Source organism: Grampus griseus (genome assembly GCF_964374135.1).
Source record: "Grampus griseus genome assembly, chromosome: 5".
In the NCBI taxonomy this organism is placed as follows: domain Eukaryota; kingdom Metazoa; phylum Chordata; class Mammalia; order Artiodactyla; family Delphinidae; genus Grampus; species Grampus griseus.
The window spans coordinates 60,933,671-60,956,527 of record NC_138998.1 but is presented as its reverse complement, the minus strand read 5'-3'; the positions used below and the strand labels follow the sequence as shown (position 1 = coordinate 60,956,527).

The 22,857-nt window shown below is 41.2% G+C and overlaps 1 pseudogene across 1 annotated transcript; it reads right to left on the bottom strand.

The window, feature by feature from the left end:
* Positions 1 to 19,118: 19,118 nt before the first annotated feature.
* Positions 19,119 to 22,651, bottom strand: LOC309823124 (5-hydroxytryptamine receptor 3E-like; annotated as a pseudogene). Its single transcript has 4 exons — positions 22,513 to 22,651; positions 21,897 to 21,964; positions 19,989 to 20,269; positions 19,119 to 19,324 (listed from the first exon to the last, which is right to left on the bottom strand). The product of its transcript is annotated as a 5-hydroxytryptamine receptor 3E-like (transcript).
* Between the last annotated feature and the right edge of the window lie 206 nt (positions 22,652 to 22,857).

The window sequence follows — 22,857 nt, the reverse complement described above, 5'->3', positions numbered from 1 at the left end:
AAACTGACACGGCACGCAGTAGGGGACAAAAAGATCCAGCACTCGAAATGCGAAGCACTAGCGAAGGGAGGCCGGGAGGAGCTGAGGAGAAAGGAATGCGCATGCGTCTCCCCTAGACCTGCCTGAAGGCTGAGCAGGAAGGAGCACGGCCTGGGGCCCTGCGGCGCTCGTGGCCGCATGTTGAGGCGCCCGGGGTTGGGGTCCTGTGGACTGCAGACTCCATCTGCAAGTATTATCGGCTGTCATTTGTTCGTGAGCAAGCTGAGATTCTTGGGGGATAATGAAACACGTGGTCTCTGCGAAGCGGCCAGATCCTTTCTGGATGTGTAATCTTCTTCGCCCCGAGCATGTTAAAAATTGTGGTCCTCCGTCTTCATTCTCATCACCTAATGTGACCCAGTACCCTGGGGAGCTCAGAACCGAGTCAGACATTCCTTCCCTCAGGGCACTCACAGTCTACATAAATAAAGAACGTGGAATAGAAGGGAGAGTAGTAATTCTATTAAGCGCTGATCGTGGCGGGGAATGATACAAGCATTATCGCACTTAGTTCGTCACACGTCTCTGAGAGAACATTTTATCCATTCGTTCAACAAATATTTCTTTTTCTTTTTAAATTTATTTTATTTATGTATTTTTGGCTGCTGTGGGTCTTCGTTACTGCGCGCCGGCTTTCTGTAGTTGTGGAGAGCAGGGGCTTCTTTTGTTGCGGAGCACGGGCTCTAGGCACACGGGCTCCAGTAGTTGTGGCACGTGAGCTCAGTAGTTGTGGCTGGTGGGCCCTAGAGCACAGGCTCAGTAGTTGTGGCGCACAGGCCCAGCTGTTCCACGGCATGTGGGATCTTCCTGGGCCAGGGCTCGAACCTGTGTGGCCAGGGCTCGAACCTGTGTCCCCTGCATTGGCAGGCGGATTCTTAACGACTGTGCCACCAGGGAAGCCCCAACAAACATTTCTTCAAGTCTCAGTGGGGTGAAGTTCACCCAGCTAGTAAGTGGAAGAACTGGTGTTGGAACCCAATCCATATGATGTCATAGCTCCACAATCTTTCTGCCATGTGTGGATAAAAATTTATTATTTTATGATGTCTTCATTTATTCACTAATTCAGCCTATCAGGATTTATTGAAGCTCTACTCTGTGCCTTAATCAGATTGGAAATAAAGGCGGAACCACGAACACTCTAAAGTTGAGTAGGCCTGGAAGATGTAAGCCGCAAGGCCCGAGTCTTGAGAGGCGCGGCACCAGATGGGGAAAGAGGCAGTGGGCTGCAGCGGGTAAGCCAGGCCTACGGAAGTGCGGGACCTTGGGGACGTGGTGGAAGCGAGGTGAGGCAGCTTGGGTGTCCTTAGGTGGACAAGGAACTTGCCAGCAAGGCACCGTGCTCTTCCAGCACGAGAACTGTCGGAGTTCCACCATCGATTCCTCAAAGTTTCTGCAAGCGTCGTTACCACCCACGGCCGCGTTGCATGTCTGGATTCGGAGTTCCAAGGGCTGAGGTTTGTTTCCGTCTGGCGGCTGTGGCTTGGCCCGCGTTACTCAGGCACCCTCCTCGTGGGTCCGAGGAGTCTGTCATTTCTTCCCTCTACCAGTTAATGAGAGTGCTGAGCGAAAACTGTTTCTTCAGAATTTTGGAAAATTTAGCCTGGAGAAGGAAAGGCAGAAGGCAACTCAGTAAAAGTTTTCAATTAAAATGAGCGTACATTGTAGAAGAAGGTGTTCCACTGTCCTACAAAAGATGGGTGAGTAAACAAACAGGACTAGTAATTTGTGCGAGTACACACACGAGGGGGTTGCGTGGGGGTGTGTTGAGGGTATGGGAAATAGGTCCAATTGTAGAAAATTTTAAATGACTCCTGACACCTCTGAAAATGTGAGTGGTAAATCCAGGCCTTGTAATTCTGTAGACAGGTAGCTGGATGCATAAGATTTTAATGGATGGGTCTTAAGGAGACTCTTTCTCGACCGGTTGTTATTTTTTTTATTTTTTATTTTTTGCTTCAAAACTTAACAACAACGAAACAAAAATGGGCAAAGGACTTGAATGGACATTTCTTGAAAGAAAGTATACAAATGGCCAACAAGCACATGAAAGGTGCTTAACATGACTAATCATTAGGTAAGTGCAAATCAAGACTGCAGTGAAATATCATCTCATGCTCATTAGGATGACTGTTATCAAAACAAACAAACCAAACCCCAAACCAAAAACCAGAAAGTAAGAGGCATTAGTGAGGATGTGGAGAAATTGGAATCCTTGTGCACTGTTGGTGGGAATGTAAAATGGTACAGGCACTGTGGGAAACGGTATGGTGGTTCTTTGAAAAATGAAACACAGAATTACTATGTGATCCAGCAATTCTACATCTAGATATATACCCCCAAAAAGTGAAAGCGGGGACTCAAACAGATATTTATACATCCGTGCTCATAGCAACATTATTCATGATAGTTAAAACATGGAAGCAACCCAAGTGTATGAATAGGTAAGTAAAATGTGGTACCCTAGCATATAATCCTCAGAGCTGGGTTCCATTCCAGCTTCTAGTCATTTACTAGCTGTTTATTCTTGGGCAGGTTACACAATCGCTCTATGCCTGGACTTCCTCATGTTTGAAATGGGATAATAACAGTACTTACGTCATAAGGTTGAAAAGCCCTTAGAACACTGTTGACACATTGTCAGTACAACTTAAGTATTAGCTAATATTATGATGATGCATTTTTGTCTGCAACTTAATTTTTATTTAATATATGGTGGAATGTAGACAAACCTAGCTATTTTCAATGATTCCATAACATTCTGTAGTATGCATATACCATTATTTATCCAACCGTTTCTCAACTGGTAAGCATTCAGATTTTTTTGCAGTTTTTGCTATTACAAATAATGCTGCAACTAGCATCTTCCTATTGATATCTTTATACATTTGCATTTATTTCTTAGAATTTGTTCTTAAAGGAGAGTGACTGGTTCAAATTGAATTCAATTCCCATGGCAGGAGATATGCTGTTGAACTCACTGGGAAACCTGCTGAGACTTAATTGCTCATGGTGTTATATTACTTAATGGCTATCCATGGAAAATGTGCCATTTTGCCCTGACACTGGCAGTGTATGAGAGTGCCTATTCCCCTACAGCTTCACAGAGTGTGTTGTCAACAGTTTGGACCTTCTGTCAATCTATAGGGGAATGAAGTGTAGTTTTAATTTGTATTTCCCGTTTTTAAAAAAATAATTTTATTTTATTTTGATTCTTTTCTCTCTTTTTTTAAAAAAATTAATTAATTTATTTTTGGCTGCACTGGGACTTTGTTGTTGCACGCAGGCTTTCTCTAGTTGTAGAGAGCAGGGGCTACTCTTTGTTGCAGTTGCTTCTCTCATTGCGTTGGCTTCTCTTGTTGCGGAGCACGGGCTCCAGGCATGCGGGCTTCAGTGGTTGTGATTTGCAGGCTCGAGAGCATAGGCTCAGTAGTTGTGGCACATGGGCTTAGTTGCTCCATGGCATGTGGGACCTTCCTGGACCAGGGCTCGAACCCGTGTCTCCTGCATTGGCAGGTGGATTCTTAACCACTGCACCACCAGGGAAGCCCTGTATTTCTCTTAGTTTGAGTGAGGTTGAACATGTTTTCATATGTTAAAAGACCATTTGGTCAACCGTCAGTTCTGGTTCTTTTTGTAAATTAATATATTGCCATTAAGGTTTCAAAATGAGTCTTGAATATCACCCAGTCTAGAATGCAAGCTCTGTGAAAATTGGGGCTTTCTATCTGTTTTAGTCACTACTGTATCCCAGGTCTAGAAGAGTACCTGGCACATGGCACATGCTCAATAAATATTTGCTGAATGAATGAGTGGTTGTTGCCACTCAGTAAGTGAGAATCTCATCAACTTTAGACAAATAAGTAGAAGTAATTTCAGGCTCCTCAAGCTGAAGCTTATGGGTTTTTTTTTTGCGGTACGCGGGCCTCTCACTGTTGTGGCCTCTCCCGTTGCGGAGCACAGGTTCCGGACCCGCAGGCTCAGCGTCCATGGCTCATGGGCCCAGACGCTCCGCGGCATGTGGGATCTTCCCAGACTGGGGCACGAACCCGTGTCCCCTGTATCGGCAGGTGGACTCTCAACAACTGCGCCACCAGGGAAGCCCTGTTTTGTTTTTTAAATTGTGTTAAAGTACACATAACATAAAATTTACCATCTTAACCATTTTTAGGTGTACAGTTCGGTGCTATCAAGTACATTCACATTGTTGTGCTACCATCACCACCATCCATCCACAGAACTCTTTTCATGTTGCACAACTGAAGCTCTGTATCCATCCAACAATAATTTCCCATTCTCTTCTCCCCTCAACCCTGGCAACCACCATCCTACTCTCTGTCTACATGATTTTGACTACTCTAAGTACCTCATATAAGTAGAATCAAATAATATTTGTTCTTTTGTGACTAGTTTACTTCACTTAGCATGGAAGAATGCTAAGTGAAATAATGCTTAGCATGAAATGTCCTCAAGTTTCATCCATGTTGTGGCATACATCAGAATTTCCTTCCTTTTAAAGGCTGAGTCATATTCCACTGTATGTATACACCACATTTTACTTATCCATTCATCTGTAATGAACACTTGGGTTGCTTCCATGTTTTAGCTATTGTGAATAATTCTGCTCCGAATATGAGTGTATAAATATCTGTTTGAGTCCCTGCTTTCACTTTTTTGGGGGTATATATCCAGAAGTAGAATTGCTGGATTGTATAGTTTAATCTTAAACCACCATACTGTTTTCCAGCACCTGTACCATTTTACATTCTGGCCTACAGTGCACAAGGGTTCAAATTTCTCCATATCCTCACCAATGCTTGTTATTTTCTTTGAAAAAACGTTTATTTTATAATGTCCATCCTAACCGGTGTGAAGTGGTATCTCACTGCGGTTTTGACTTGCATTTCTCTAATGACTAGTGATGTTGATCATCTTTGCATGCACTTATTGACCATTTGTCTATTTTCTTTTGAGAAATGTCTATTCAAGTCCTTTGCCTTTTTTTTTTTTCTTTGCCCTTTTTAAAATCAGTTTTGTTGGGACTTCCCTGGTGGTCCAGTGGCTAAGACTCTGTACTCCCAATGCAGGGGGGCCTGGGTTTGATCCCTGGTCAGGGAACTAGATCCTACATGCCGCAACTAAGAGTTTGCATGCTGCAACTAAACATCCTGCACGCAGCAACAAAGATCCCATGTGCTGCAACTAAGACCCGATGCAGACAAATAAATAAATAAATATTAAAAAAACATCAGTTTTGTTGTCATTGAGTTGTAGGAGTTCTTTATATCTTCTGGATTTCAATCCCTTATCAGATATATGGTTTGCAAATATCTTCTCCAATTCTATAGATTGCCTTTTTACTCTGTTGGTGGTGTCCCTTGATGCACAAATGTTTAAAATTTTTTTTTTAATAAATAAATTTATTTATTTATTTATTTTTGGTTGCGTTGGATCTTCGTTGCTGCACGTGGGCTTTCTCTAGTTGCGGTGAGCGGGAGCTACTCTTCGTTGTGGTGCACGGGCTTCTTATTGTGGTGGCTTCTCTTGCTGTAGAGCACGGGCTCTAGGTGCGCGGGCTTCAGTAGCTGTGGCATGCAGGCTCAGTAGTTGTGGCTCGGGGGCTCTAGAGCGCAGGCTCAGTAGTTGTGGCACACGGGCTTAGTTGCTCCGCAGCATGTGGGATCTTCCAGGACCAGGGCTTGAACACATGTTCCCTGCATTGGCAAGCGGATTCTTAACCACTGCACTACTAGGGAAGCCCGATGTTTTAAATTTTGATGAAGTCCAACTTATCTATATTTTTCTTTTGTTGCCTGTACTGTTGGTGTCATATCCAAGAAATCATTGGCAACCCTGTGTTTTCTTCTAACTTTTATAAATTTACTTATTTTATTTATTTATTTTTGGCTGTGTCGGGTCTTTGTTGCTATGCACAGGCTTTCTCTAGTTGTGGCGAGCAGGGACTACTCTTCGTTGCGGTGCGCAGGCTTCTCATTGCAGTGGCTTCTCTTGTTGCGGAGCACAGGCTCTAGGCGCGAGGGCTTCAGTAGTTGTGGCATGTGTGCTCAGTAGTTGTGGCTCGTGGGCTCTAGAGCGCAGGCTCAGTAGTTGTGGCACATGGACTTAGTTGCTCTGAGGCGTGTGAGATCTTCCCAGACCAGGGCTCGAACCCGTGTACCCTGCATTGGCAGGCGGATTCTTAACCACTGCGCCACCAGGGAAGCCCCTCTTCTAACTTTTAAATGGCACTTTTTTCAGGTTCTACCTGTAAAGATGTCAAAATAATGGTATGATATGTCCCCTTCAGGGCACCCTTGATACATGTACAAGAGCTGGACTTTTCTAGACATTGCTAAACAGTCAGTGCTCTGTTTATTGTATGCATCGAACCGATGGATTAGAGCACTTTCAGGGTAAAGCTTAAGGCCTTTCATGCTTCTCAGCTGGGCTTACTTGCTGCTTAGTGATCAGAGCCAATTATTCACTGCATGAGTGTTTATTTTTCTAATAACTTGCAGGTCTGGAGTATTTGTTCTGAAAGTTGAGGGTTGTTAATATGCTATCGGATAGCTGAGGTTTTTACTGTTCATGTCCTAGCTTGCTGGTCTCTCTCTGTCTCTTTTTTTTTTTCCCCTGGAATCTTCACTATCACCTCCAGAGGTGTAACTAGTCTCTAGAGGTATGACAATCCTCTTTGTCCAGGATGAGAGTTGAGGAAAAATATTCTTTAAACTTTCTCAAAAGTTCAGTTGAGGGCTTCCCTGGTGGCGCAGTGGTTGAGAATCTGTCTGCTAATGCAGGGGACACGGGTTCAAGCCCTGGTCTGGGAAGATCCCACATGCCGCGGAGCAACTAGGCCCGTGAGCCATGGCCGCTGGGCCTGCGCGTCCAGAGCCTGTGCTCCGCAACAAGAGAGGCCACGACAGTGAGAGGCCCTCGCACCGCGATGAAGAGTGGCTCCCGCTCGCTGCAACTAGAGAAAGGCCTCGCACAGAAACGAAGACCCAACACAGCCAAAAAATAAATAAAAATAAATAAATTAAAAGAAGGCTCAACATAAAAAAAAAAAAAGTTCAGTTGAAACAGGTTGAGGTTATTCAAAAGAAACTGCACTTAAAAACTTAAGGGAGGGGGCTTCCCTGGTGGCGCAGTGGTTGGGAGTCCGCCTGCCGATGCCGGGGACACGGGTTCGTGCCCCGGTCCGGGAAGATCCCACATGCCGCGGAGCGGCTGGGCCCGTGAGCCGTGGCCGCTGAGCCTGCGCGTCCGGAGCCTGTGCTCCGCAACGGGAGAGGCCACAACAGTGAGAGGCCCGCGTACCCCAAAAAAACAAAACAAAACGAAACAAAAACCAACAAAACTTAAGGAAGGAGAAGGGTGTGGGAAAAAAAGAAAGCGATTGACACACATAAAACAGTACTTTGGCTAGACCCTGAGATACTGGAGGGTGACCTGTGGAGTTAGGCAATACCACCCCCTAGAGGTAATTGCCGTGCACCAACCTACTCACCAATTGTTAGTAGACCTTTCAGGCTGGATGGGAGAGCCAGTAGGGTTCCTGAGGCAGTATTGCCAAGAGGAAAAAAAGTGTGGCCAAGCAGACCAGCCTGAACATCAAGGTCTTGAATCCAAATGAGCAAGGATTGTAGGAACAGTGTGCGAACCTAGAATTGTCTTCTCAGAGAAATGATCTTTCAAGAACAAGAAATAAAGACATTTTCAGATAAACAAAAACTGAGACAATTGATCATCAGAAGACCTTGACTAAAGGACTTTGACCTTCTAAAGTTACACTGTCTAGTGCAGCAGCCACTAGCCATATATAGCTATTAAAATTAAAATTATATAAAATAAAAAATCCAGTAATGTAATCACATTTGCCACATTTCAAGTGCTTAGTAGTCACATGTGGCTAGCAGCTAGTATACTGGAAAGTGCAGATATAGAAAATTTCCACCATTTTGAACAGTATATTGAACAGCACTTCCTCAAGCAGAAGGAGAAAATTCCAGAACAAAGGTCTTAGCTGCAAGGTGGAAGATCTAGTAAACAATATTGTAAATATATGAGTAAAGTGAAACAAATATTGATACCAAAAATATTAATGTCTAAATTGGGGAGGATCAAAAAAAGAAAGTACTAAATTACTTATATGTATAAGTCAGGAAGGAGGTGATCAGAGTTAAAAAAATTCTAAGATCGTTATTCACATAAAGACTGGACCAAGAAATAGAATGCAGCAATATGCTGTTTACAAGCGATACACTTAAGACATAAGGACTCAGAAAAGCTGAAAGTAAAAAGATGGCAAATGTTGTCCAAAACTAATCTGTCGGTAAGCTGTGCTAGAAATAGAACTGGTCATGTTATAATGATAGAACTTTAATTCACAGGAATATAAAACATTTCAAATTCTGTGCACCTACAAATGCAGCTTTAAAACATATGAAGTAAAAATTTACAAAACTATAAGAAACAGTTGACAAATCCACTCTCAGAGTAAGAGATTTAAAATGTATTTCTCTCAGTATTTGGTAAGTCAAGCAGATAAACGAATAGGATACAGAAGTCTTGAATATCACAATTAATCATGTTGATCTAATGAATTTATGTAGAATACTGCACTCAGTAATGAGATAATATGCATTATTTCCAAATGCCGGTGGAATGTTTGTGAACATTAACTGTGCATAAAGCAAATCTCAACAGATTGCAAGAAATTGGTGTCAGATAGACCCTTTGAAAAGTATGGTTCATAGAGCAGCAGCAGCACAATAAAGCCTGTTAAGAAATGTGGAAGCTCAGGCCCCACTTCAGACCTCCTGCGTCAGAAACTGCATTTTGACAACACCCCCAGGGGATTCATGTGCACATTCAAGTTTGACATGTGTTGACACAAAGTATATTTTCCGACCACAGTGTAATTAAGTTAGAAATCAGTAATACAAAGATAATTTAGAAAACCCCATGTATTTGGAAATTAAGAACATACCTCTAAAGATAGTTATATATGTGTACATATATGTATATATAAATGCCTGTTTATATATATAATGTTGTTTTTTCCATCTACAGGCATTACTTGGTATACTTGTGCATTCGTCAACCCCACAGGTTGGTTCCCTGGGTCCACAACCCCCAAATTGGGAATCACTGTCTTAAACTTTGTGACAATAATACTAGTTTAATTGTAGACAATATTTTGAGAGCCAGTAATGTGCTTTTTTCTTTATCTTTCTGAATACATGACATCATTATGGTTGGTTTGAGGCTTGCATCTGCCTGAGAAGAGATTAGGATTTGTAACAGAAAGGAGGCAAAGAGAAAGAAACAAGCAGTGAAAAAAAATTTTCATAATGAAAAAGTTAAACATACACAAAAGTAGAGAAAATAGTATAATGAATCCTAGATACCCATCACCATATGAAACAGTGATCGACTTATAGACAGTCTTATTTCATCTGTACCCTTCAGCGTGCTCAGAGTCACCAAGGCCACCAGCACCAAGAAGCAATTCCAGAATTTCTGAGACTGGACACCTACCACTCCCCCAAACAAAATAAAGTTATTTTCCCAGTAAAAACAAAAACAAAAAACAAAAATCTTATGATTTAATCTGTAAATATTCCAGCATTTATCTCTAGAAGAAAAGAATTATTTAATAAAAATAACTACAATGTCATTATCCTGCTGAAAATTAACAGTGATTTTTTGATATCATTAAATATCCACTCTGTTCAAATTTTCCCACTTAGCTAATAAGTGTTTTTTCTTTCAACAGTTTATTGTTTAATTCAGGATCAAAATAAATTCATACATTGCAATTGGTTGAAATATCTCTTAAGTTTCTATCTTTTAAAAAATAATCATTTTGAAATAATTTCAGATTTACAGAAAAGTTGCAGAATAGTACAGAGAGTTTCCTAATATACTTCCCCTAATGTTAACAATTTATATAACCATAATATAATAGTACATGAAATCCGTAAAATTAATACTGGTACAATATTACTAAGTAAGCTATAGACTTACTAGAATTTCAACAGTTTCCCCTTTCAGTATCATTTCCTGCTCCAGGATTAGATCAAGACCCCCCATTGCATTTAGTTTTCACTTCTCCTTAGTCTCCTCACATCTGTGGTGACTCCTCAGTCTTTCCTTGCTTTTCATGACTTTGACACTTTTTGGTAAGTACTGGTCAGTTATTTTGTAGAATGTCACTCAATTTAGTTTTGTTTAGCAGCTTTACTGAGATATAATTTACATACCATATAGTACACTCATTTAAAGTGTGCAGTTCAGTGTTTTTAGTATATTTACAGAGATGTGCCTCTATCATCGTAATCTAATCTTAATACATTTTCATCATCCCATAAAGAAAGCTTGTATCCATTAGCAGTCACTTCCCATTCCTCCCAACCCACCGCTATCTCCTCCCCCACCAACTCTCGGCAGATATTAATCTACTTTTTATCTCTATGAATGTGCCTATTCTGGACATTTCATATAAATTATATGACACAAGGTGGCCTTTTATGTCTTTCACTTACAGAAAATTGTCAAGGTTCATTTATGTCGTGGCATGTATCAGTACTTCATTCTTTTTTATGGCTGAACAATTGTCCATCATATGGATATACCACATTTTGTTTATCCATTATCAATGGATGGACATTTGTTTTTTTTCCATTTCTTGGCTGTTATGAATAATGCTGCTATCAACATTTGTGTAAAAGTTTTGTGGGGTTATGTGTTTTCATTTATCTTGGGCATATACCTTGGAGTAGAATTGTTGGGTCATATGGTGACTCTATGTTTAACATATTTAGGAACTGTCAAACTATCTTCCAAAAAGGCTACACCATTTTGCTTTCCAATCAGCAACACATGAGGGCTCCAATTTCTTCATGTCCTCACCAACACTGGTTATTATCTGTCTTTTTGATCAGAGCCATTCTCATGAGTGTGAAGTGGCCTAGCATTGTGGTTTTGATTTGCATTCTCCTAATGACTAAGATGTTGAACATCTTTTCATGTGCTTATTGGTCACTTGTATGTCTTCTTTGGTGAAACATCTATTCAAATTCTTTGCTCCTTTTTATATTTTATTATTTTGGCTGTGTTGGGTCTTCGTTGCTGTGTGCAGGCTTTCTCTAGTTGTGGCAAGCAGGGCCTACTCTTCGTTGCTGTGCGTGGGCTTCTCACTGAGGTGGCTTCTCTTGTTGCAGAGCATAGGCTCTAGGCATGCAGGCTTCAGTAGTTGCAGCACGTGGGTTCAGTAGTTGCGGTGCATGGGCTCTAGAGTGCAGGCTCAGTAGTTGTGGCGCCTGGGCCCAGCTGCTCCATGGCAAGTGGGATCCTCCCAGACCAGGGATTGAACCCGTGTCCCCTACATTGGCAGACGGACTCTCAACCACTGTACCACCAGGGAAGTACTATTTTTTATTTTAAAAAAATTTTATTTTATACTGGAGTAGAGTTGATTAACAATGTGTTAATTTCAGATGTACAGCAAAGTGATTCAGTTATACATATACAGGTATCTACTGGTTTTCAAATTCTTTTCCCATTTAGGTTATTATAGAGTATTGAGCAGAGTTCCCTCTGCTATTTATTATTTGCTCCTTTTTAAATTGGTTATTTGTCTATTTATTTTTGGGTTATAAGAGTTCTTTATGTTTTCTGGATACAAGTCCCTTATCAGATGTATGAACCTCAAATATTTTCTTCCAGTCTGTGGGCTCTTTTTCCCCCGCTTCTTGATGATTCTTTTAAAGTACAAAAGTTTTCAATTTTGATGAAATCAATTTATCTATCTTTTTTATCATTTGTGCTTTTGGTGTCGTGTATAAGAAATCATTGCCCAACCTAAGATCATGAAGATTTACTCCTATGTTTTCTTCTAAGAGTTTTAGCTCTCGCATCTAGGTCTAAAGATATGATTTGAGTTAATTTTTGTGTATGGTGTGAGATAGGGATCCAAACTCATTCTTTTGCATGTTGATCTCTAGTTATCCCGTCACCATTTGCTGAAAAAAAGAAAAGATTCTTTTCCCTATTGAATTGCCTTGGTCCATTTGTAAAAATTAATTGATCATAAATGTTAGGGTTTATTTATGAACTCCCAATTCTATTTCATTGATCTATATGTTTATCCTTGTGTTAGTACGACACTATCTTGATTATTGTAGTCTGTAGTAAGTTTTGAAATCAGAAAGTGTAAGTCTACCAATTGGGTTCTTCTCTTCCATGATTATATTGGCTATTTTGAGTCTCTTGCATTTCCATATGAATTTTAGAATAAGCTTCTCAATGTCTGCAAAAAATGCAGGATTTTGATAGGGATTACGTTGAATCTGTGGGTCAATCTGGGAAGTATTGCCATCTTCACAATATTAAGTTTTTCCAAATCTTGAACATGGTATATCTTTTCATTTATTTAGATCCTCTTTAATTTTTTTTAGCAATGTTTTATAGTTTTCAAGATACAAATCTTGTACTTCTTTTGTTAAGTTTACCTAAATGTCTTATTTTTTATAATTCTTAATTTTATTTTCAGGTTGTTTATTGCTAATGTATATAAATAGAATGTTTTTGTATACTGATCTTGCATCTTATAATCCTGTTGAACTTATTTATTAGTTCTGATAGATGTTTTAGTGGATTCCTTCAGATTTTCTATTTATAAGATCCTGTCATCTGCAAATATAGTTTTACTTCTTCCTTTCCAATCTGGATGCCTTTTATTTATTTTTCTTGCCAATTGTCCTGGCTAACATTCAGTACAATGTTGACTAGAAGTGGAAAGAATGGACATCCTTATCTTGTTCCCAATTTTAGGGGGGAAAGATTCAGTGTTTTGCTATTTAGTGTGATGAAAGCTGCAGGTTTTTCATAGATGCCCTTTATCTAATGATTGAAGAATTTCCTTTTTATTTTTAGTTTGTTGATTTTTTTATAATGAAAGGTGTTGGATTTTTGTCAAATGCTTTGTCTGCATCTGTTGAAATAATCATGTGGGTTTTGCCCTTCGTTCTTTTTTTAAAAAATAAATTTATTTATTTATTTTTATTTGTTTATTTTTGGCTGCACTGGGTCTCCGTTGCTGTGTGCGGGCTTTCTCTAGTTGCAGTGAGCGGGTGCTACTCTTCGTTGCGGTGCGCGGGTTTCTCAGTGCGGTGTCTTCTCTTGTTGCGGAGCACGGGCTCTAGGCACGCAGGCTTCGGTAGTTGTGGCTCATGGGCTCTAGAGCGCAGGCTCAGCAGTTGTGGCCCACGGGCTTTGTTGCTCCGCGGTATGTGGGATCTTTCCGGACCAGGACTGGAACCCGTGTCCCCTGCATTGGCAGGCGGATTCTTAACCACTGCGCCACCTGGGAAGCCCTACATTAATGTACTTTCAATATTAAATCAACCTTGTATTCTTGGGATAAATCCCACTTGTTTATGGTGTATAATCCTCTTGATATGTTGCTGGATTCAGTTTGTTAGTACTTTAGTAGTTTGAGAATTTTTGCTTTTAGATTCATAAGGGATATTGATCTGTAGTTTTCTTTTTTATAATGTCTTTGTCTGATTTTATTTTATTTTATTTCATTTCATTTCTTTTTTTTTTTTTTTCTGGCTGTGCTGCACGGCTTGTGGGATCTTAGTTCCCCCACCAGGGATTGAAACCGGGCCCCCAGCAGTGGAAGCATGGAGTCCTAACCACTGGATGACTAGGGAATTCCATGTCTTTGTCTGATTTTAGTATCTGGGTCATAACACTGGCCTCATAGAATAGTTATGAAATATTCCCTCTGCTTTTAATTTCTGGAAGAGATTGTGTAGAATTGATATTAATTATTCTTTATATATTTGACAAAATTCCCCAGTGAAGCTATCTGGGTCTATGGGAAGTTTTTTCAAATTATTAAAATCAGTTTAGGTTTGTTTGGTATTTTATCACGATTAAAGTTATGCATCTTAAATCTCTTTTACTTTGTAGATTCCTTTTCTCCCTTTCTATATATGTTTGCAGTTTGTGAAAAAAAAAGTTTTGAATGAAGCAACATTTAATGGCTTACATTTGAAAGTGATTATATAGCAAGATAATAGGCAGTTTGAGAGTGAAAGGAATTTCTATATATTTTTATATCCCTCTTTAGCATATCAAGGACTAGGCCTAGTTGGTCAGATTAGGAGTTTTTCTCATAGTGTAGAGAAGATAATGCTGTCATTTTGTCAAGAAACTAGAGTTAGAAAGAATGATGATGTGACATAGGGAAAAACCTAACCCCTGAGATCCTAGGGGATTGTAGGGAAAATAAGAGGGTCAAAATAGGTGAGACAGTGGCAAGAAGGGAGATGGTCAAATGCGTGCCTTTGTTTCCCCTCTCTGGGCCCCAGTTGAGTGCTATGTACCAGTAGCAAGGAGAAAACTTGCCTCTCTTTGATTGATTGTGAAGATCAGAACGTTACAGTTCTCTGAGGGGATCCCAGAGGTAGAAGCTTGGGGAAGAGCTGCCTCTAACTGCTTGCTGCTATGGTCGTTGGCAGACCTGCCTGATGTGTGTGTGTGTGTGTGTGTGTGTGTGTGTGTGTGTGTGTGTGTGTGTGAGAGAGAGAGAGAGAGAGAGAGAGAGAGAGAGAGGTAGCTACACTAATGTGTTTAATTATTTCCAGTCCCTGCAGATGGAAGGGGATTGCTACCTGGTCCTAGATTGACCTGGGAATTAAGAAGCACCCTCCATGTGCTTCAGCAGAATAAAACTGTTTCATCACTGGTTCATAAGAGCAGTCTATTCCAGGCCGTCCACAGTTAAGGTGGTTTGCTCTAGCTCAAAAGACTCTTACAATGTGACCTATATAGGTGCTGAGGGAACACAAAATCATAAACAGGCAAAGAAAATTGACAATTTACTTAAGGGGATTCAGTCTCAGGAAGAATGACTCTATTAGTCAGGGATTATAGAGAAACAGGATATTTATATTCTGAGGAAAAAATATATACAGAGAGAGATTTTAAGATTTTAAGAAATTGGCTCTTTCTTTTTTTTTTTGGGCCACCCTGCGTGGTATGCGGGATCTTAGTTCCCCGACCAGGGATCGAACCCATGCGCCCTGCCATGGAAGTGTGGAGTCCTAACCACTGGACCACCAGGGAATTCCCAAGAAATTGGCTCTTGTGATTCTAGGGGCTAAATCTGTAGAACAGCCTGAGAGGTTGAAAGTTTGGGAAGGTGTTGATGTCGAAGTCTTGAGTTTGAAATCTGCAGGGCAGGCCAGGAGACTGGAAACTCAGTCAGGGTTTCTACGTTGTACTCTTAAAAAAAACTCTTCTTTATTGAGGTATAATTGACAAATATGTTGCACTCTTGAGGCAGAATTCCTTCATCAGAAATGTCAGTCTTTGCTCTTAAGGTCTTCAATTGATTGGATGAGGCCCACCCACATTATGGAGGTTAATTTGCTTTATTTAAAGTCTATTGACTGTAAATGTTAATCACATATAAAAATACCTTCACAACAGCATCCAGACAATTATTTGACCAGACAACTGGGTTCCATAGCCTAGGCAAGTTGACACATAAAATTAACCATCTCAATGACCAAGATGGATATTCAGGACAGAGGCTCCTACTGAGGTAGAAAAGATAGAAAAAGAGAAGGTAATGTTTAGGGTATGCGATCAGAATATTTAGAAGCCTTTATGAAAGTAAGAAAAGTATTGTTTTTTAAAAAATTATTTATTTATTTTCGGCTGTGTTGGGTCTTCATTGCTGTGCGAGGGCTTTCTCTAGTTGCGGCTAGTGGGGGCTAGTCTTCATTGTGGTACGCGGGCTTCTCATTGCTGTGGCTTCTCTTGTTGCAGAGCACGGGGTCTAGGTGCACGGGCTTCAGGAGTTGTGGCACACAGGTTCAGTAGTTGTGGCTCACGGGCTCTAGAGCGCAGGCTCTGTAGTTGTGGCACACGGGCTTAGTTGCTCTGAGGCATGTTGGATCTTCCTGGACCAGGGCTCAAACCCATGTCCCCTGCATTGGCAGGCGGATTCTTAATCACCGTGCCACCAGGAAAAGTGTTTTTAATTAAAACATTCAATAGATGAACTAAGAGTAGAAATGGTCACTACTGAGAACTGAATTAGTTGTCTAGAAGATTGGTTGTAACACAAAGCCAAACTACAAAGAAACAAGGGAATGAAGAAAAAGAGTTTGGAGGACAGGTGTGCTAACCTGTGTATAGGAGAAACTCCAGAACAGAAAAAGATTAGATGGAGAGGAATGTTGCTTAAAATAAAACATCTTGGTGGGGACTTCCCTGGTGGTCCAGTGGTAAAGAATCTGCTTTCCAATGCAGGGGACGCGGGTTCAATCGCTAGTCGGGGAACTAGGATCCCACATGCTGTGGGGTGCCTAAGCCCACGCGTCACAACGAGAGAGAAGGTGGCGTGCCACAAGAAAGAGCCTGCGCCGCCACGAAAGATCCCACAAGCCTCAGCGAAGACCCCACATGCCACAACTAAGACCCAGTGCAGCCAAAAAATAGATAAATAAAATATTTAAAAAAAAAAGAATTAAAAAGAACCCATCTTGATGGGGGATCAGCATAATAATTTAGTTTTGGAAATTAATGGAAATATATTGGTCTAATTATAACTGTTAGGAAGATCAGCATGAACATAATTAAAAAGCATTACAGGACTTCAAATTTATAGGAGGAAAAAAAATTAATAGAAATTAGACCAAGCCAGCCAAAGTAAGGGAATGGAAAATAGAGAAAACAACAGCAAGGAATATAAATCATAAACATAAAATGTATGGAAGGAATAAAACCAACTGTATTTTTCCTAAATGTAAATAAGGCTGAATTCATCTATCAAAAGACAATATTGAATTAAATAAAATGCAGCTTTATGTTGTTTACATAAAATGCACCAAAAACAAAGTGACAAGGAAAGATGGGAAATAAGTACCCTGAAATATGCACAAGAAAATGGAGAGCTAGGTGGCTGGAAACAAAGATAGAAGGGAGACATGTTTTACTCTATTGTACCTTTTAATATTTGTACCTTGTATGTGTAATACCTTTCAAAATTAACCAAGAATTAGTAAAATAAATATGCAAAGATACCAGGCCAAAGCAAGAGTGGCAAGATTATTGTCATACAAATAGAAATAAAGTTCAGAACACATTGAACAGAACACATTGAACAGATGTTATTTAAGGATAAAATCAGGGACAATTCATGAAGAAGATGGAATAACCATACACTTTTATGCATCATATGAGGTAGCAGTCAAGTATATAAAAGAAAAACTACAAGTACTCAAAGAAATTGAATAAAATACTTCTAGCACACACACAGAGGATTTGAATAATCCAATCAGTAAGCTCTATTTATAGATGTACATATAAATAGGGAATATATACTTTCTTTAAAGAAAAGAATTATTTATTTGGCTGTGTCGGGTCCTGAAACAGTTGCAAAATCAATCATGAATCCGGCCAGAAAGAAACTATAAATTCAAAAAGTTTCTGATTTAAAGACCATGCTCTGTGATGATAATCCAAGAAACTGGAAATTAACAATGAAAAGGTAACAATAACAAAACCCGGTTATCCATGGATATAAGAAACATGCTCCTGGGACTTCCCTGGTGGTCCAGTGGTTAGATTCCATGCTCCCAATGCAGGGGGCACGGGTTCGATCCCTGTTCGGGGAACCAGATCCCAAATGCGTGCCACAACTAGGAAGTCCTTATGCCACAACTAAAGATCCCACGTTCCACAATGAAGATCCCGCGTTCCACAGCAAAGACCCAGAGCAGCCAAAATAAATAAATATTAAAAAAAAAAAAAGAAAGAGGGCTTCCCTGGTGGCGCAGTGGTTGAGAATCCGCCTGCCGATGCAGGGGACACGGGTTCGTGCCCTGGTCCGGGAAGATCCCACATGCCGAGGAGCGGCTGGGCCCGTGAGCCATGGCCGCTGAGCCTGCGCGTCCGGAGCCTGTGCTCCGCGATGGGAGAAGGCACAACAGTGAGAGGCCCGTGTACCGCAAAAAAAAAAAAAAAGTCTCCTAAATAGTTTTTAGATCAAGGAGGAAATAAAAACTGAAATTATGAACTGTCTAGGAAGTAATAAAGAGGAGAACGCTTCATTATAAAACCAATAGAATGCAGCTCAAACTGTGTCAGAGTAAAATTTATAGAAAGACTAAGAATATTTTAATTGAGAATTCAACTTAGAAAATAAAAGAATAGGGCTTCCCTGGTGGCGCAGTGGTTAAGAATCCGCCTGCCAATGCAGGGAACACGGGTTCGATGCCTGGTCTGGGAAGATCCCACATGCTGTGGGGCAGCTAAGCCCCTGCGCCACGACTACTGAACCTGAGCTCTAGAGCCTGCATCCCACAACTACTGAAGCCCGCGCACCTAGAGCCCATGCTCTGCGACAAGAGAAGCCACTGCAATGAGAAGCCTACGCACTGCAATGAAGAGTAGCCCCCACTCCCCGCAACTAGAGAAAGCCCATACACAGCAATGAAGACCCAAAGCAGCCAAAAATAAATAAACAAATTAATCTAAAAAAATTTTTTTAAAAGAAAATAAAAGAATAAAATGAAACAAAATAAATTAGGAGAGTATTAAGATGAAATTAGTACAAGATAATGAAAAAGATGAATAAAAGGATCTACAAGTAAGAAGTACATATTTAAAAATGCCTAAGAGAATTAAAACTTCTCAGACAGGAATTCCTCTTTGTTCCTGCATTCTCTTCCCTCAGCCCTCCCCTGTGGTTCTAGACTCCCCTCTGTGTCTTCTGCATAGCAGTCCTACCTCCTCTGTCTGCTTAACTTGTCCCGGTAAATCATTTTGCAGAGAACTCTGGCTCTTTGTCATGTTTTGGGGTAAAAAGTTAACTATCCAGGACTGATAGTTTCAAAATATCATCTGTGCATCCCTCTGCCTGTGATAAAGCTTTGATGACAATCCAGTGTGACAGGCAAGAAAAGAGGGTTCTGGCCTCTGGAAGAAGTGGTAAGACTGAGAAACCCTGAAACTTGGGAGATACCATTTGGTAGAGATTGTAGGCAACTCTACAAGCAAGCAAGGAAGGAAAAAACAAGGGCCTCTGAGCTCACATAGAAGATGATCTGATCATATAGGTTGGTGCCCACAGACATCTTTGGGGTGGCCTCGTTGATGCCCAGGAGCTCCCATTCTCCATGGGTCTGAACCATGTCCTGGGATGTGTCTGCTATTTCCCATACTTCTTTTTCCATGCCCAGCAACATGTTCTGCACTGAAAGAAAGATCCAAATAACTTTCCAAGGGTAAAATCTCCTGTTGACTCAACTGCACTCTCTTCTTTCATCCTTTCATTCAACAAATATTTTTGAGTGCCTACCACATGTCACGAAATTTTCTAAGAGCTGGGGATGGAAACGCACAAGGTAGACTTGGGTTCTGCTTTTACGGAAAATATTTAAGCATCCAAAGAGCCTTAAATTTTGCTGCTGTTGGTCACCATATACTAATAATTTCTTTCTTTAAAAAATAAATTTATTTATTTATTTATTTTTGGCTGCGTTGGGTCTTCACTGCTGCATGTGGGCTTTCTCTAGTTGTGGCGAGCGGGGGCTACTCTTCGTTGCGGTGCGCGGGCTTCTCATTGCGGTGCCTTCTCTTGTTGCAGAGCACGGGCTCTAGGCGCGTGGGCTCTAGTAGTTGTGGCTCGCGGGCTCTAGAGTGCAGGCTCAGTAGTTGTGGCGCACGGGCTTAGTTGCTCCGCGGCACGTGGGATCTTCCGGGACCAGGGCTTGAACCTGTGTGCGCTGCATTGGCAGGAGGATTCTCAACCACTGTGCCACCAGGGAAGCCCCTCATAATTTCTTTATATTTTATTTTCTGTTGCTTTATTGGTTGCTCTCACTCACCCCCACCCCTGAGACTCTACTGCAACTCACCTGTGCAGAGAAATGAGCTGAAGGTGGGGGGGCAGTTCTGCTGGTCAAAGGGGAAGTAGAAGATGTCCAGGCTACAGATCCTCACCACCTTCGTGGATTTCTTATACCTGATGCGACCTTCATTATTTATATATGCCTGGAGGCCTTTTGGGGTCTTATCCACATCCATGCTGTAAGAGATAGACTTGAAGTTCCTTGTGTCCATTTCTTCATAAACTTTGATCCTTCTGCTTTCCCACTTCTGTGTGAAATTACCGGTGATCAGAGAAATCCTCTCATTTCTGCAGAAGGAATGCGATTCAGAGTTGAAAGATCAACTCTGAACTAGAATTTCCTTAGTGTGAAATAAGGGTAGTAGTGGGATTTAATAAAATAAGGTATGTGAAAGGATTTTGTGGACTGTAATGCTGTTTATAGGTGTTATGTATTAGTCTCTAGTGTGGTTTCAACTGTCTTCAGGCCCCTTTCACCAGTCTCTACTGAAAGGACACCTTGAACAAGCCCTTGGGTGAAGCCAAGAGACTTAGTGGTCGTCCTCTCCTTGGCAGGTGCCACGCACCATCCTTTCTTGTCTCTGGGATGACCTTTCCAAGCTCTCCTTTCCGAAGCTGGCAACCTTCTCTGGAAACTGTTTTCAAGGATTATCCAATTCCGTGGGCTGGGGGGCTTGTCTAGTCTCAGGGCATTTACAACGGCAGCAGCTGCAGTTTGTGGAACCACAGCCAGAACAGAGAGCTCTATGCACATTAAATAAAAATTTGTACCAGATCAGCACTTCTCAAATCTCACTGTGCATACAAAACACCTGGGCATTGTGTTGAACTGCAGATTCTGATTCACTAGGTAGGGTGACTAACTCATCCTGCTTTGCCCGAGACTTTCTTGGATTTAGTGAAGTTCTATGTTCGGAGAATTCCACAGTCTTGGGCACCCTGGGATTGTTAGTCACGCTAGGAGGGGCCCAAGATCAAGTGCATTTCTAAGCTTCCAGGTGGTGCAGTCAGCCAGTGCTGCCCATCTGGGAACTACACTTTGAGAGCAAGGTTAGATGATCATGACTATTCTTCCGCTCCACTCTCCTTCCTTTCAACCAGGGCTTTCAAGTTGGAAACTTAATTCATTTACTTTCATTTTTCCCTTCATTTTCTAATTAAAGAACCTAAGATAGAAATTTTCCACTGAGTTATATTGATACTTTGGCTACATTTCATAGACCTTTGTATGTAGTGCTCTTCATTCTAGTTTCTACTTAGTTGTTTTATTTTCTCTTTAGTCCAACATATTTAGAAGTTTAATTTTAAATTTCTAAGAAATAAGGTTTTGGGGGGTGGGGGCTATCTTTTGTAGTTTCTATTGTATTATAGTAAGAGATTGTGGTCTAGATAATTTTTGCTTTCCTTCCTTTCCTTCTTTGTGGCCCAAAGTATGGTCAGTTTGGGGGAATATTCCATTTGTGTCAGAAAATACCAATGCATGTTCATTGGTACCAAGTTTGATATGTTTATTAAATCAAGTTTCTTAAAAATCACTATATGTTTATTCTTTTTGACTTGATTTTTTTTTTTTTTTTGCGGTACGCGGGCCTCTCACTGTTGTGGCCTCTCCCGTTGCAGAGCACAGGCTCCCGGACGCGCAAGCTCAGCGGCCATGGCCCATGGGCCCAGCCGCTCCACGGCATGCGGGATCCTCCCGGACTGGGGCACGAACCCGTGTCCCCTGCATCGGCAGGCGGACTCCCAACCACTGCGCCATCAGGGAAGCCCTTGACTTGATTTTTGAAAGCTGTTTATTGATGCCCTTCACCATGATTGTGGATTTTTAAATTTTTCTCTCATGCATTTCAAAGTTATGTTCTTGGGTACATAAAGGGTCATAATCATTATATCTTTGTTTAAAATCCATTCTGACTGTAAATGAAGGCAGGGAATAAACAGTGTTTCCAGCCACAGAAATGACAAGAGCTGTAGCTGTTCATCCTGCCAAAAGAATTTCCTGTTTCCAGCATGTTGCTGGTACAAAGACTGTCCATCTCACCCACTACCCATTTTTGTTTATCAACCCCCAAGGTATATAAAAGTTGTACTGTGATCAAGTCCAACATTATAGGTCAAGGACAAAATCTTGATCAAAACAGAAGTGTTAGGCCATGGGCAGGTGAGTTCACGGCAGGATTGGATTAGAGTAGTGCTTCTCAACCCTGGCTCTATCTTAGAATCACTTGAGGGGCTTAAAAAATACTGATGCTTGGTTCTATCCCGTCAGAACCTCTGGAACTGGAGCCTGGACACTGGTGTACAGCCAGGAGAGAGAATCACTGGGTGAGAAGAAAAGAAATTATCTTCCTTGTGCTCTAATACCTCATCCTGCTGAACCGGACAGAGCTTCTTTGAGATCCCCATGAGGCAAATGCCATATAGGAACGATGGAGGAGGCTGCAATGTGGTTAAGGGCTTTGGGGGCTGCCTTGCCAGGGGCTGGGAAAAGATTAAGGATACTAAGGAGGGCTAGAGGGTTCAGTACTCACCACATCTAGGATGGCGGACATAGTGAAGGAGATGGGTGGGGGTGCTGAAGTTGGTGGCTGGATGGAAGGCCTTCCTGTCAAACACTGAATCCAGGGCAATGGTATACACCCCATGCTGGCCAAACCCTGAGCAATCCATTATGAAAGTACGGCTCCTTCCTGTAGTCAACACAGAATGTGTGAGAATTGGGAGAGAACTCTTGTGTTCTCTATATGAGAGGGGTCCCAGGGCAGGAGCTTGAGGGTAGCCTGTGATATTAATGATACCTAATATTTACTGAGCATTGAAATGTGCCAGGTATAATCTAAGCCCCTTAAATGGATTACCTCATTTAATCCTCCCAA